Raw genomic sequence first — 8,025 nt, 5'->3', positions numbered from 1 at the left:
GTCTGATGTCCAAGAAAGAGGAGCTCCTGTCACACAAAGCCAATCTGTCCCCAGTAATATATCCTGTGCTGAGCTGCACCGGACGGGTTGCTATATTACATTCACCCATGTCCTCTCTTAAAACTGGCATTAGAAGATATTGACATTAGAGCAAAATAGTGAGTGGTAAAATTCACTACATATAATTCTTTTGTTTCTTGGCAGGATTTGGTGAGTACCTTCTTGGTATAACAGATAAAACAGACATAGATGGCTACTAGCGGTGTGCAGAACTGTTTTACAAAAGGCTGGCCAAGCTAGACATATTTTCATCACAATTACCTGGTAAAATAAACTGAGGTTTCCTTACGTGGTGTTTTTTTTTTTTTTTTTTACATCTTAACTTTGTTCTAAAGCGTATTCAGTGTCCCTCCATGGGGCTAACATCCACATAACAGTCTGGTTAGCTTGGACAGTCTGGTGTGAGACAGGTGAGATTTTAAGCACAGATAACACACTGTTTATCTCTACCACATGTTCTTGTAAAGCATAGGGAGCTCTGACTAAGCGGTCCTGGTTGATCTTATAATGTTTAACTTGTGCTTATGAGCACTCTTGCTGTTGGACAAATTAAGCCTCTGAACAACTGACTAAGAAGTGGTTAGAAGAGCGTCTCACCACATTGCTGAGTTTGTCCTTGGGTGACTTTATAACACCTATGCAAAGAAGTTTGTTTTGTTTTGCTTTGATTAACATACATGAGCCTGTCGTGTTAGTGTATCAGATTCAGCCATAGATGAAAAATGCTCATCTGGAGACCTTGGATTATGATAAAGAACAAGGAAAACATCCACTTTGAATAACTATGTACACAAAAATCACAAAAATTCATTAAAATACCATTTTAACAAGAAAGAAACCACTTTACAGTGTTTTGCAAAAGTATTCACACCAATTTCCACATTTAATCTCATTACAAACTTTGGTTGCATTTTATTAGTACCGGTATATTATATAAAGGAGGAACCCTAAGTAATGTTTATTTGGCACATGCAGAGGAACTGATAGATTGTAATCTTTTTCTTTGTCTTACTAAATTTCACTGCGGGGATTAATAAAGTATAATTGAATTGAATTGAATTGAACAACGTATATGCATTCATCTCTTTGAAGTCATTACTTTTTAGAGCCACCTTTAGAAGCGATTTGGAATGCATGCACCATATGCAGACATCTACAGTATAATGCTTTCCCCCCAAAAGCCCAAGTTAAGCATCATCAGTTGTTTGAAAGTCTGGAGTGTAACAGAAATCTGATTTTTGTCCACTTTGTTTATAGTCTTTTTACTGATTATCCTGGTTACCCTTTGGTTTTTGTCTACTTGGTCATATAATTCAATAGCATTCATCCACATCTGCAAGGTCTTAGTAATTTATTTGTTGTTTGTCTCTAAAATTTCTCAAAATTATTTAGCTTTTTACTATTTCTTTTTAAAACAAAGCTGTGAATCCAATAAACACACACAAATACTTATAAGCATCTACGATTGTAAAATGTCCCCCTGCTTCTATAACATTTAGATATATATTCACTTTGAGTTCATGCAAAGAAATCTGTATTTTAACATCCCTGAGATGCAAGCTTGACTTACATGTGTAGCTGTAGATCTTAATCATCAAAGCTGACTGTTCTTTTGCAGCCTTTTTAGTGTTTTTGTTTTAAGTAAAGATGCAGCAGTTTGATGTAGCATACTGCAAGAAAGATGATAATCTACTTTAAAAAACAGAGGGCCAAATTTAGAGCCTTGAGCTACACCAACAACTTATTTTATGATACTAAATATTGTGAATACAATCCTGAAGATTTATTGATTTATTAATTTAGCAGAATCTTCTTTTAAACCAAACGAGGAAGTGCACATGCTGATGTTGCAGATTGGTAAGTATTCATAATGTCAAACTGTGCAGTCAGTCACACATACTCACAGTCACACTTCCCAGCAATGTGCTGTCTTGGTGCAGAGAAACATTAACATGCACTCTATCAGGCACACAAACACACACACACTGTGAAAAGCAAGCCAAACACCCATAGATTTCTAACCAGACATGGTGAGTGACAGAACACCAGGTCCTTCCATCAGCAGCCCGTAGACTCACTCCCCCTCCTCTTTTGACCTCTGACCCTGATGACAACCGACTGTCATCACCGTCACTCCTGGAAGATAAACACTCCATCCTGAGTGTTTGTCCTTGTGCTGATGTATGCTCATTCAATGTGTATCTGAGTGTGTCCCTTCTTTATTAAACATTTGGTTTGTTGCTGTGTTTTTTCTTCTTCACCTCTTTGCTTTCTAAATTGATATTAATCAACAAGCCCCCCTTTCTAAATCACCTGCAGCCAGGACCTGAACCAACACTATTTTAATTTTTCTTCTAAACATTAATGGAAAAAGAAGGATTTGGGCTCAGAACTTAAGAGAAGTATTTACCCTGCGTGACGCAATTGAACCAGTCAAAGTGCTTCCCTAATCAAGGTAACATGAAAAGCAGAAAATGACTCTTCTTAAGCATCAGACCCCTCCTCTAGCCACTGTAACGTAACTCTCTGAGCATATTTCCAGTAACAGCCTCTGATCCATGGTAGCGTTTCAAACTCCAAGGAAACCAAGTCCATGTTGTTGTTGATTTATTTCAGATGCAGACTCCCCTCAGTCACACAGCACACATTTTCATTGGGATCATATTTCCCCAGAATACAAACAAATTTTCATCTGATTTTCCCAAAAAATGTAAAAATAAAAATGAAAGGGGGGGAGGGAGTGGACAAAGGAAAAACGGGGATTTTGGTGTTGGGGGGGGGGTAATAAGAAAGAAGCTGAAGCCAGTTTAAGGCTCCTCCTCTCCCTGGAGAACCGCTGAGCGACAGCCAGCTGGAAACCATTGACAGGAGTTTGAGGGTTTGTGAGCAAGCGTGGAGAAAGGGGGCTTGATGGAGGGGCCTGCCTGTCTTCACGAATCTGCCAAAGAAAGTCGGGACAAAAAAAAAAAGAAGCTTTGCCATCATATTTTTCAAAATGGGGGTTTCCTTGAGAGGTAGAAGGAGCTTTTTTTAAAGAATAAACAAAATGTTAAAACAAGATGAGCTTGATATTTTTCTAAACGGCATCTGCAGGCCCCTCATAGACATTGGACTTTCATGCAGACGTTGCTGTGCATTAAAACAAAAGCTTTCTATCTAAGTGTTGTTAAGATATAACATTAAACAGTGTCAGCACAAAAACAACATCTGCCTGTGTGTTGGATAGAGAATGTGCTGATTTGAGTCATTTGGTTCTTCAAACGATGCCATAATGTCTAAGCAAATCAAATACGTCTCAAGTTTTAAACACAATGTTGAATACAAATACATATTAATTGTGTTATTGCACAATTAGTTTTTACATCTATAGTGACACATATAGGTTCCAGTACCATTTGATGCGTTGTATAACCCCCCCTTTCCCATTTGGACAACATTTAGTCTTTGATGTTTGATTATTCTGCACCAATAAAAATGAGAAATCTTTAACCCGGGTTCCTCTCCTGTGCTGTCTTCTCTTATGTTTTCCCCTCCAATGTTTTTTATCAGATATCAGTCTGGGGACAGTGGTGACCATAAAGATAGTATAAAGTCTTAGTGTTTGATGAAGTATCTCTTCGATGTTTCTTTTAATCTGACCATATGTTTTGGATCAATGATTATTTTCAGCTTTCTGGTAGAGGAAAACAAATTCTTAGTTTTTAAAAATGAGGGGTCTTTATCAGAGTATAATTGTCATGATTGGTTTAATGAACGAAAACCCACATGCAGAACACTAACGGAGACAGAGGAAAATTTAACAATGTTTATTTGGGAAACACACACAGAGTTAATCAGGAACTGGTTCTGGTGCAGGTCCGGGACTGGTTACTCTTATATCTGGAGAGATGAGAGTTTGGTTAGCCAGGTGGTTATGGCTTGACGAGTGAGTTGAATTCTGATCGTACCTTGAAGAGGTTCTAACAGATCCTTTGAGAGGGGGAACCGGTTGGGTCCAGAGACTGTGGAAGTAGCAGAGAGCTCAGCAGCAGCGTCTAGCTTCTAGCCAGAGAGTTTTCGGACTTGGGTTTGTTTCCTAGCTCTTCCCAGAGAACTGACGGAGGAATCCAGACTGAGATCTTCAGGTTTGGCTTACGTGGGCAGGCAGGCAGATTTCCAGGTTATGCTCATCCAGAGCTTCAGACTTCAGTCGGGGTTCTGCGAGCAAGAAGACAAGAACAAGTTAGAAGGCTAGTTTCTCTCAAGAGGCAACTAGTATTCACTAGGATTTCAGAGGCTCAGGTTCGCTAACCAAACTAGGTCAACACTGCGGCGTCGAAGGAAGGTCTGACTGCTGCTTATGTAGGGAGGTCTTCTGATGAGCTGATGATCCCCAGGTGTGCTGAGGACTCCAGCTCAGGAAGCCCACAGCGCTCTCTGCTGGAGACAGGTGGCAGAGCTCCAGATCCCGACAATAATGATGTTATGCATATGTTCAGAAAAACAGGCCCCCAGCATCACAGATCCTCTCTCCTACATAACGGTTGTCATGATGGATTTTTCCATAAAATCATTCTGTGCTTCACAGAATGATCTGATTGGCTCAAATAATTCTCCTTAGTGTCTCAGTAGCGTTTAGCTAACTCAAAGGGCTTTTGTAGAGATAGATTATGTCTTGGGATGTATATGACTTCAAGAGGCTACTGTTTGTTGTTATAAATCTTAAATATCCAATATTTTTTCAAACTTCCAGTTGTTCTAAAGTTTTTAGTTATTGATTTGTTGTTAGGCCCTCTTAAAAAAATCCCTAACGATTGTTTTCAAATACTTTGGGTCACCTACGTATGGTGGAAACAGTGATGCAAAAGTATGTTAAAAAGCATAAAGGACAAATGTGTAACATGGACAAAAAAGTTAGCCTAAAAAAAAAAGATTCAGTACAAATTCTTTTAAGTTCATGTATGTGAATGTTGGTGTTTTACGGTATTTATTGTCATGTCATCCTGTAAATGGTACTGTTTTGCCTTTAAGGTTTAAATTTCCACAAAACAGGAAGCGTCAAAATGATTCGGTGCAAACCAGCAAGAGTACAGAGATGTAAAGGAAGAGAGGGACCACCACACTTTAAAAAACGGAGTGTAATGACAGGGATCCTACACAAAACATGACACAAACATCCTCTCTGTGTACCACTTCAAACCAACACCACTGTGGTATACAACACACTGAAAAACATACAGCTTTAGCTGGTCAACATTGTGGTTAACATGTAAACAAGGAAACATTCAAAATACAAAACTAGGTTTACATTAATCTGCTTTGATTTTAAATAGTGGTTTAAGATAGTCCTTTTTGTCCCAGGGTGTTAAAATCAACCTCGTCAGCCATGGCAAAAGATGTAATAAACCAAATCCCAAATGCAAGCATTGGAGTGTTGTTCTCTCTAATCTCTGCTGTGGACTTTGGGAACACATGTGGAAAGCCTGATTTTATCAGTTTATCTGTACTGGAGCCATGTGCACAGCTGGTTTCTATTTCCATTGGTCAAAAACAGCAGAAGAAACATGGCCTCCCTGTTCCACAATGATGGTTTGCCGAAGCAGTCATAAGGTCCAGACATATTGAGGTTTCTACCACTGAAGTTTTGAAACTTGTTGCGGATGTCCATATTAATACAAATATAAACTCGGATGAAATGTAATACCACAGCCTTTGCAGAAACACGTTTTCTTTTTTTAGATTTTCAATTGAAATTCTATCCTGACCCATATCAAATTGGAAATGTCTAGGGCATGGAAACAAATGGAAAATGACGAGAAACATAAACATTTCAATTAGCTCTCTTATGAACATTTTTAAAAGCAATTTACTGAATGAAACGCATGTCTAGTTAAAACAATCTCAAAACCTTTCTCTGCTGTTGGCTAATAGTCAAATATCTCATTACTTTTTCCTTTTTTTTTTTTTACAAATGCATGATTGCATCAATAGATGAAGCCAAAAAGCAATCAAGTATAATGTCTGTTGTTTTCATCTGCATTTTCTCTCATCCACAACTGCCTTGTAATTCCTGATCTTTAGAGACGCGCTAATCCCACATTAAGGCACTCATGGCTAACAAATGATTACAAGGACATGATTACAGTTTTTGGATTTCCTACAGTATTCCCTCCTGGGAGAGTGGTCACAGCTCGCCATGTCCTAATTCTTCCTGGCTTCCTCTCACAGGGTTAATTAGAAAAGCTTTTTGTCCGTCGCAGATGTTTCTTTACAAAGTAATTTTCCAACTTTACATGTTGTTTTTTTTTCTTTTGCTCAGAAAGTACATAGATCACTCACAGATCAAACTGTGGATGCAAGTGTGCAGCCACATGCGCTCTTGAAACTAGATACCTCATCTGAGGTGCAGTATCTGAGTGGAAAAATACCTAGCAGCGATGGCATCAAAGAGAAGTACATGAGGAGGCTGATTGTGCTGACTTCAGTGTTGCAGGCTGATGATTTCAAACAGTAATAATCAGCTAAAAGTGCTTTGCAAAATTATCATAATGTCTTAAACTTTTACACCTTGAGACATGTTCAAAAAACACAAACTAATATATTTGAATAGGTATTCATTTTAGAGACCTATTAGAGTAAAGCATTGGATAGTTGTACATCTAAAATGTATTGCATCCATTAAATTGTTGGGGGTTTGTCTCCGGGCACCATGAAAATCTATAATCATCAATTTCCCATAGGATTAAACATCCAAACAAACATAATCAATGAATGTCATTTTATCTATTTTATTCCCTTTTAGGTCTGACTGTAAATCTGAGATCATTGTTCTCCTGCTTCAGCTTATCAGATATCTTTTTCTAGGATTTCCCAGTATTATGTAATTTGATCAGATCAGCTGTGACCAGCTTCTTTCTTCCTTTTCAAAAAACCTTTAGCTTGAAGCTGACATGTGTCACCAAGAGTACATGGTTTTATTGCACAGAACTTTACAAATAGACCAAAAACATGAATTTTAGGCTCACCTGAAAAGAAAACAAAAAACTTCTTCAATGTGGTTGCTATATCCCCTTCAACTTGTGACATACTTTTTTTTTTCTTCCTTTATTTAACCAGGAAAAGTCCCATTGAGATTAACAATCTCTTTTTCAAGGGAGTCCTGGCCAAGACAGCGGCAAAAGATTACATTTATTTACATCTATCTATAATTAGAAATTCATAAAACAGTTACAATCCATAAATCTCATATCCAAACCTTTGAGCAATCGTTTAAAATGTCCGACTGGAATCAAATCCTTCAACTTCCTGTCTTTCTGAAGATTGTTCCATGCTGTGGGGGCAGAGTACTGAAAAGCTGTCTTTCCAGCTTCAGTGCGGACACTAGGTACAGACAGAAGCAAAGACTCTTGAGAACGTAGAGAATACAATCCAGCCGCTCTTCGTTGAATGTACTCACAGAGGTATGAGGGGAGCAGACGCAGAATACCTTTATAAATGATCATATACCAGTGAGTCTACGAGTCTCTAATGCTGGCCAGCCCATACGAATGTAAAGTTCACAGTGGTTTGTGCGAGGCTTACAATTTGTGAGGCATGGTAAACTGAGTCTGAAATTTTTAGAACTGGATCTGGGGCATTGATATAGATTGGGTCACCATAGTCCAGAATGGGTAAAAACGTTGCAGCTACCAGCCTCGTCTTCGAATTAAAAGAGAAACAAAGCCTATTCCTGAAGAAGAAGCCAATTCTCAGTCTGAGTTTCTTAATCAATTGTTCAACATGAGGTTTAAAATTTTGACTTTCATCAATTAAAATTCCTAAATATGTAAAAGACTGAACCCTTTCTATCTCTGACCTACGACTTAAGTAGGTCAGAGTACTAGTACTTAAGACAGACTGTTTGATTTTTCTTATTTCACATTAATAACAACCAGAGATGGCAAAAGTACTCACTTTCCGTACTTGAGTAAAAGTACAGATACTTGT

This window comes from Cyprinodon variegatus, unplaced genomic scaffold (genome assembly GCF_000732505.1).
Source record: "Cyprinodon variegatus isolate N-32 unplaced genomic scaffold, C_variegatus-1.0 Scaffold833, whole genome shotgun sequence".
NCBI lineage: Eukaryota > Metazoa > Chordata > Actinopteri > Cyprinodontiformes > Cyprinodontidae > Cyprinodon > Cyprinodon variegatus.
The sequence above is the reverse complement of the archived record's forward strand: the minus strand, read 5'-3'. Positions refer to the sequence as shown.